The sequence below is a fragment of the Etheostoma cragini genome, chromosome 19 (genome assembly GCF_013103735.1).
Source record: "Etheostoma cragini isolate CJK2018 chromosome 19, CSU_Ecrag_1.0, whole genome shotgun sequence".
Taxonomy (NCBI): domain Eukaryota; kingdom Metazoa; phylum Chordata; class Actinopteri; order Perciformes; family Percidae; genus Etheostoma; species Etheostoma cragini.
In genome coordinates this window covers 15830139-15839250 of record NC_048425.1, presented here as the reverse complement: position 1 = coordinate 15839250, position 9112 = coordinate 15830139, and the positions used below count along the sequence as shown (strand labels likewise).

The 9112-nt window shown below is 40.0% G+C and overlaps 1 protein-coding gene across 1 annotated transcript in view; it reads right to left on the bottom strand.

The window, feature by feature from the left end:
• zpax4 (zona pellucida protein AX 4) overlaps positions 1–9112 on the bottom strand; it is a 15178-nt gene that overhangs the window by 2529 nt on the left and 3537 nt on the right. The window lies entirely within an intron of this gene.

Genomic DNA, 9112 nt, shown 5'->3' with positions numbered 1-9112 from the left:
CTCTGGGAGACCAGGGTAGAGAGGGAGAACAGGTCTTGTTCAAAGCATAGGTGACTTCCTTTCCTTTGTGTGTCACAATCAGGTTGAAGTTGAATGTGAACACTTCATCCTTCTGAAACATCAGCAAAATAAGATTCATGAAAACATGTGTCCCTGAAAAAAAGGCTACACATTGTGTTCATAAATGTCCCAAAACTTATGCATGCCATTTGTACGGACCTTGTTGTCAGCATGGCAGCTGAAGTAAGAGGCTCGGAGCTCCACTTGTTCCAATGCAGGAAAAACACTGACACTGTAGCCACACTTTGCTGCATACTGCTCAGTGATGGGGTACACACCTGTCTCATCTGAAAGACAAATCCCTAGTTTTGTCCACTAAACTAATGTTTCACTCTTTATTCAGTGAAATACTTTGGTTTAATTGGTCAGATTTACTAAAAGTAAAAACCTGCCAGGTCAGTCCTAAATAACTAAATAAGGTTAAATAGCCACTGTAGCTCAATAGTGTGATCACACATGGTTTCTGACCCCTACTTTGTAATGAAGCTCTGCAAGACTTACCAACAGCCTCAAAGGAAGGTTCATTCCCAGTGTAGAAGAGATCAACAGCTATAATGAAGTAACGATCACGACACTCCATATGAAGAACTTCTGCATGAACAAATGGGTTCAAATTGAAATTAGTGCTAAGGACTAACATGCATATATTTAAGCAGAGGTTTATATTCTTACCATTGGGAATAGTACCACATTTTGCAGTTGTCCACACAGACAGGAGCAAGGTCAAACTGTTAAGAAAAATTCATGTATTGAAAAAATAAAAATAAAACAAATCTATAGATTGAAACCAAAAGGTGCACTAATAGCAACCAACATCTTGTAAATTGCCATTATCCCACACCTTACCTAAGGCAAAACACAAAAGCCATAGCCACTGATGTTGGCAGTGTCTAAAGCTAGCCTAGCTGCTAGCAAACTACACCTGCTAGCAAACTACACCTGCTAACCAACACAAGCTAAAGTGAACCACTTGCTTGTTTCTGTATCCTGGCTTAACCTGCACTATGTGCTGCTGTCGACTACACACAAGCTTTTATAAGTTAGTTTCTCTACCCATGAGGTTTAAGGGCAGCTCTAACGTCATCAGCTGCAACTGATTGAAAGAAACCTTGAATGCTAATGAGCTACACAGGTGGCTGTAACACCTGGTTGGTCGGTGAATAGCCTGACTTTTTTTTGGTGGCAGACAGCAGCATATTTCAGTGGGGGTTAAAGTCATAAACAAGCCAATCCTGTTACATGATGGTCACAAAGAAGTATAATTGCCACACAGAAAAGTTAATTATATGAGCAGCCAATGGAGAAAGTAAATGAATTTAATTACTTAGGTCTATGGTTTGATAGTTAGTAGGAAACTAAACATAAAAAATAAATAAACTAAATGTAAAAATAAAAGTATAAACCTTCTGAGAGCTGTGGCTGGATGTGACATTTATTAACATCTATAGGGCATGCATAGATTGTTTTTATGGAGTTTATGGAGCAGCAGCAAAAACCATATTGAAAAAAATATAATATTATATAAAAATATAATAGTAAATAGTAGTTTACACTACAGAGAAATTACATGCATGCATTGAAGCAATTAAGTCAACCTCCATTAACCATTCCACTCCATTAGCAATACTTGAAGAGCAGGAGAGATATTTCTCAAGTTAAGAAGAGAGAAACTTGTGCTAGCAATTTCATCCAGTTAAAAGGAAGTAGGAAAGACAACCCTAAAAAAGAGACAATATAGACATATTGGGGGTATTCCAAGTTCCAAGGACTTGGGTTTGGATGGACAAGGAACAAGAGAGGGAGGGAATATGAAATGGAAGCCTTAGATTTCACCACGGCCAACCCAGTTAGTAACATTCCACCACGGCTTTTTCCAGAAGTAAAGGCAGATATTGATATCCTGGAAAAGAAAAGAGAATGGAGGAAGTTTATCATTTACCTGAGAAACAGTTATTATAATTCCTAAAGATGTACACAGACAGATTCCATAACAAACAGAAATGTGTGGGAGTTAGTATACATACCCCAGAATTTAAAATATATCTCTCCAAAAGATTATCTGAGCAGTTATCTGTATAAACAGCAGAAATAGTGGCATCCATCATTGGACTACAGTGGGTTGAAGAGTTCAGAACTGTCACCTGATAGTGTGGGATTATGGAAAGACTCTTGAGCTGTCGAAAAAAGCAAACAGTCAATGACATCTGTCAGAGAAGACCTATTTAGACAACTTTATCACAGTTTGCAAAGATTACATCAGGGTGGCATAAATGTTTTACTGGGTGCCAGCACATGAAGGGGTAAAAAGGAACCAGGGTGCAGATAAACTAGCTAAAGAGGAATAACAGTTCCAATTCCACTAGGTAAAGGCAAAGGAAAAGCTGTGGTTAATTAAATTAAATTCAATTCAATTTAATTAAATTTAAATTCAAAACAGAACCATGGCTCAGTGTGGGCGGTCATCTGCCTCGACCGGTTGGGGCTGAGAGAAAGAGAGAGAGAGAAAGAGAGAGAGAGACACAAGGACAGAAAGAGAGAGAGAGACATGGAGAATTGTAGCAGAGGGTGTTGAGCAGGAACATGGAGGCGGCAGGTGACTCGCAACCACAGACTCCACACCTCCAGAGCCAGAAGCACCTGCAGGAACTGATAGGAGGAGAAAGGGGAGGGGCAAGAGAGCACAAGACTCCGGCAAAGGGAAGAAGTCGAGTTAGTAACATGCATTAATGGGATGAGGTTGCATACAGATGGAGAGAAGGAGGAGGAGAAAGGTGCTCAGTGCATGATGGGAAGTCCCCCGGCAGGCTAGGCCCTTAGCAGCATAACTAAGGAATGGTTCAGGACTCACCTGAGCCAGCCCTAAATATAAGCTTTATCAAAGAGAAAAGTCTTAAGCCTACTCTTGAATGTGGAGATGGTGTCTGCCTCCTGAACCCAAATTGGAACCTGGTTCAACAGGAGAGGAGCCTGATAGCTGAATGCTGTGGCTCCCGATCTACTTTTAGAGACTCTAGGAACCACAAGTAACCCTGCATTCTGGGAGCGCAGTGCTCTGGTGGGGTAGTAAGGTACTATGAGGTCTTTAAGATAAGATGGTGCCTGACCAAGAAGAGCTTTGTAGGTAAGAAGAAGAATTTTACATTCTATTCTGGATTTTACAGGTAGCCAATGCAGAGAAGCTAAAACAGGAGAAATGTGATCTCTTTTCCTGGTTTCTGTCAGAACACGTGCTGCAGCATTCTGGACAGCTGAAGAGTCTTTTTGGACTTTTTCGAGCAGCCTGATAATAAAGAATTGCAGTAATCCAGCCTAGAAGTAACAAATGCATGGACTATTTATTCTGCATTGTTTTTAGACAGGATATTCCTGATTTTTGCAAAATTTACGCAGGTGAAAAAAGATAATCCTTGAAATTTGCTTTATGTGGGAAGTAAAGGACATGTCCTGATCAAAGATAAATCCAAGACTCCTCACAGTTGTGTCATCGACTGAGCAGAGGGAGGTGACAGGGAGCTCCTTAAGAGCATGAGCAGCTCATCCATCTTCTCCTCAAATGTATCCATCCGCTGTGCCATACGGGTAACGGATGTCCTCATGGCTATGGAAAAACAAATGCTGTTAGTTTTGTTGTTATACATTATATACTTATATGTGAACAACTTAAGTGAGTCTTCTTACCTCTGATTTCCATCTCCATGGCTGAGCCACCTCCCTTTGTGTGATGATGTTCTGCTGTTAACAACAAAAAAGTTACAGTTTCTCTCAAGTTCCTTGTCATGCAATTGTATTTAATTGGAAAAATTCAAAGCCACTGTACCGTCAACTGTGTCCCAAACTGAAGTGGCGGGCCACGCTTGAGTTACAATAGACCCATCCAGCTCTGGACAACCGACTGGTTTCCTATGTGGTGTTGACTCAACTAAAAAAAAGTAGACATGAATATTGGTCAGTTCATTTATGGTAGGTTTCTTGCACATACCATTGCAAAAGATGAACCTATGCTGTTACGTTAGACAATCAACAATGCAACTTACTTTGTGGAGGCAATGGAGTCTGCTGACCTGAAAGGAAGACACACACACACACACACACACATCAGAACAGTCACATGATTTGCACCAGGTTGAATGTAGTTCCATGGCAGGAAATATGACTGTTTCCTACATGCATGCATAAATGTTAACTTATGGACAGGGATTCTAGACACACGCCCTGTAATGGAATGCTTTCTTTTTTGTGGAATGGATTCATCTGAAATGAAAGATCATACAATTTGTTGTGATTGCAAAAAGAATATTTGAATGGAGACAGTCAATGTTACATTGACTGTCTCCAGTCAAGTATTCTTTTTTGTCACATTGTATGTGACAGGATCTTTGCATTGTAGCCCAAAGACTTTCTAATGGGGATCCTCAGAAATGCATCGGGTTAGTTTGTAAAGCGAGTATTGCAGCCGTGTAGCCTACACATATTACGTCCCTTCCTGTATGCTTTCCCCTTCACTAAGCTTGCCAATAACTGCCTAAAGTGCGTTGCAAGATGGCCGCCAATCAACCTGCCTAAAAGGACTTTGATTGTACTGGCTTTATTTATGTACTGTACATTACAACTAATTAAAAGGACCAAAATAATGGATATCTTATTTGTAACAGAGAATGCAAGCATGTTAACACGATGACACAAAACATACAAATATAACAACGCAGACACGTTGTGCACAGCAGCAAACAGTGCAAGATATTTGCAATCAATTTAATGCACGACTCTCGCCTTGCCTTTCGAGTGGGAGTGCTAGGGGCCCTTCTATGATAGCATCAAAATCAACATTTTTAAAACACTAAGAAGGCTCGACACAACATGAGACTTTGCTCCAAGTCTCACCTGTGGTTCAACACATGAACTTAGCATTGAGAATATTGTATGTGCACAAAGAGTTTACTAAAAAGAAAAGATTTTGAGCAACTCGCTGCCTGACTAGCATAGCAAGATGATGGTAAAAAAACTTCTGCTAAAGTGAGTTGTTCACTTCAGCCAAACTTTTCTCTTTGGTCAACATGATCAGAACCGGAATATATCAAAGCCATATAAGGGAAAGAGTTTAATGTTAAACCAAACAATCTTCTATTACAACCACAACATAATTAAACTGTAAAGTATTTCACTGACTTTTTCGTGAGCTCCCGAAGTTGTGAAGCGCGGTCCTGTTCCTGTAGCTTTGTCTTCATCACCGAAGACTTGAATCGGTAAGCTCAGAGCAGAGGTCCCCCTACTGCAAACTGAATTTAAGAAGTAAATTTTCTTAGTTGTGAAAATTTTTCTATTGATATATTCCTGTTTTAAGTATTTCCACTAAAACAGTAAGAAGACTTTAAACAAATTGTTTTAAGCTAAATTGATATCAGCCTTAAAATTTTTTTTTTTTTGCTATGCTGTTTATCCAATCATTTTTGAGTGAATCTAAATCAAGTGACTGCAAACCTTTATGCTACTTCAAATACTCCAAAAACAACCAAACAGGAACGCTGTGTGGACGTACAGCACGACCGCATGAGAACGTTACAGTTGGTTGGTTCTCTGAACTTTTAGGGAACATTATAACCCAGAGAGAATGTTCCATAAACGTTAGTTTTTGGTTTGCTAGTTTGTTAGAGAACCATGTTGTGATTTGGCACTATATAAATAAAATTGAATTGAATTGAATGCAACTATTTACCCATACTTTATTATATAAACTCAACAACACATCCTTTTACTTATCACTTAAGTTCTCCAACAAGGAATAACAGATTCTATCTTTCCCTGGAGACGACTTACAGTACCTTATTTCCTCAATTCCTTATTGAGTTACTTAACATCCAATACACCTCCTCCACTATCCACATACTGATATTTTTCAACTGTTTCTTTTCTACCACTCTCTTCTTCAAGAGTTAAATTCCTTGTGCTGTGAACTTTGGCAAATGTTTTTGGGAATTGTTGGGTTTCTGTATATAACATCACAAAGTAAGGTTAGACCTGGGGCCTGTTGCATGAAACCAGGATAAGGGATTAAGCCGGCATATTCAAGATTCTGGATGAATTTAGCTTGGACTTGGTTGCACGAACACAAGATTTATTCTTTGCGACTGCCTGGTCCAGAGCAGGCTAGGAGCCAGACTAAAATTAATCCTGGAGTCTCATGTGTTAAATCAGCTGCCGCTCTGATCCAAAATAAACGTGTTTAAGTTATTACGTTGTCTTCTGCATGTTTTCTGCTTTATTTTTACATGCATTATTTGTCACTATTGTTGTCACAAGTTTGATTCAAACCCTACAATAGCAGTTGTTTAGATGGTTAGAAATGGTCGCACTAGCACCTAGATGCGGAGTGGCAATCGGGAGAGTCGGGACTTTTCCCGGTGGGCCGTTAGTGTGTCGAGCCCGCCTGGCGTGCAGCCGCTACCCGGTGAGCAGCGCGCGTCCGTGGTCTGTGCAGCTTCAGGTTTATAAAGGATGCTCCGGAGATTCAGTGGGACAATGCAGCAATATTCCCAGAGAATATTAATGGCAGACTGGTGAGAGACCAAGACAATGATTTCATTTTCTTGTCCTTCTCTAATAAAGGACAGTTTGTGTTACTTAATATGTAGGCATACTGTTTTTTTTATTATAGCTCACTTTGGTTTCATAACCTTCTTAATAAGTCTCACATCACGGGATGAAAAAACGTGGCCAATATACACAGATATAATGGGGTTTACATTCATCACACTGGGAACACCACAATGCTTCTTAATCTTTTTATTTTGGTGCTGTCACTTGTCAGAAAAGAAAAAAAAAACATTGAAGACACTTCTTTTTCTAGTTTAATATTTGACTACGACCATCAATTAAAAAAAAATAAAAAATCTTTCTCAGATTGTAATTTGAATTCAGGTTTAAGTCAAAAGACAATATAAAGCATTCAGTTAGTACAAAATTCAGCTGTTCATCTTTTAACATATTAAAAGACAAGATCAGCCCTGTTTAGCCTCTCCTCCCTGGTTACCAATGAGTTCTGTGTAAGATTTACCACCACTCATAAGGACCTCTCATTGGTTAATGTGAGTGTTTGCCAGCTAGCTGATATAAGACACGTCAAGGTCCAGCTTCCAGTTACATTGCAGCTCTCCTAAGAGCTGGAGAGCAGCCTCAGATAGGGCTCTGCCGTCTGTTCCTAATGCCTGGCTCAAAACCAAAGATGTGCAGGCTTTGCAGTCTCAGATCCTCAACTGAGGGACCATACTCAACTTGATCTGAAATTCACTTCTCATAAAGTAAAATCTTTATTTTATGCTACAATCTCTTCCCTCCCCCAACATCTTTAATGTTATTCTTTTTTACTTTGTACTGTTAGAATTTTTCATTGTGGTTCTAAAACCACAAGGCACTAAATTCATATTTAAGCGTCTCAAACCCGCAGGCTGAGTCCAACCTAGCTGCTCAAGGATCCTGCTCTATATCCGGTTTGCAACACACCATGGTTCAAGCTCAATCAGGTAAATACATATAGTCTCAATAGCCAGCCAAGAGCATTTAAGATACAAATTTATTGCGTTTAATACACTTAAAACCCATGTCCCAAATCATGGCGTCACATTGGCATTGATGACCCTCTGGCTCCTGTTGAGAAAATTTAAGATTACAAAAGGACAAAATTAACCAAATTTCAGATAAGGAACAAACCTACCTCTTTTGAGAAACCGTTGCTGGATGCTGTCATTGAGACATTGTTTAAAAAGCTGGATACTTTCTTGGAGAAGTCACTCTGAAAGCCGGATGAGACGACGTACTGAGCAGAAGGCCGGAAAGCAGGTTGCATTGGAACCCTTTGTCTGTTCCATCTGGTAGTAGACTCTGGTGTTTGAAGCGCTGTAGTGGGCTTAATGGTTACTTTCTTTGAGACACTGGTTATAAAGCTAGATGCATTGCCTTTAATGCTGGCTACGTTCCCTTGAAAGCTAGATACGTTTGAGATACTGGTTGGAAAGCGGACGCGTTCCCTGAGATATTGTTTGGAAAGCCGGATACTTTGATGTATTGAGCAGAAGGCTGCTGAGCAGGTGGAATTGAAAGATGTCTTTGAGTTGACAATGTATAAAGCAGTGTAGTGGGCTTGATGGTGGGACTCAGACCTAGAGACTAAACAGATGTTGGCATGTGATGTTAAGAATGTGCATTTTTCAGTTCAACAAAACCACCAACCTTCAGTCGAGTGCGCAGGAGGAACAATATGGCAGACTCCAGCTGTGTCAGAATGAAACCTGTATACTGAGAGTAGTCCAGCCAGAGGATATGTACACTGCATTGTCACCCTGCAAGACAAGATAGGGATACGTTTGCATTAAGCTGAGAGAGTGGTAATAGCCAAAATAGTTTGGTTTAAAATATACCTGTGAAAAGCATTGCTGGAGTCAGCTGGACCATGCAACTTTTTGCTGAAGAAAATCTCATTTTCGTAAGTTACATACTCCTTGCCAAGCTGGAGAAACCAAGCATAGTATTTTGGTGCTCATATTGCCAGATATAAAATTGTTGGAGTTCGGTTACATTAGTAAGCCGCAGTACCTTGACTGTGGATCCACAACTGTTGATCCAAAAAGAGAAGAGAGCCCTTGTGCCGTCCATCTCTTTGGGTACACAGTTTCTGTCCAACAGGTTGATTCAGCCACCACAGTTATCCTGCCATCAGCCGAACACACTGTAGAGAAATGAGTTTTAGCACTTGCTAAAACTATTGAGCTCATATTAAAAAATAAAAAGTCCTTACCAATGACTTCAATAGCTGAGAACTGACAAGTCTTTACAGTTGAATTTTGAACCTCCACTGTTTGATGGTCCCGCATGAAGAGCTCAAAAGTGACAAAGAAGCCGTTCAAAGTAATGTCCTAAAAACACATGCAGCATTTTGACCAATGTCCATGTTTAAAAACAACATCCCATTTAAGACAATAGTTGATGCTTCCAGTTTTCACCTTGTACTTGTAGCCATGAGTGAAGAGCGGCACCTCGAGCAGCAGTCTCTGGGTATTGT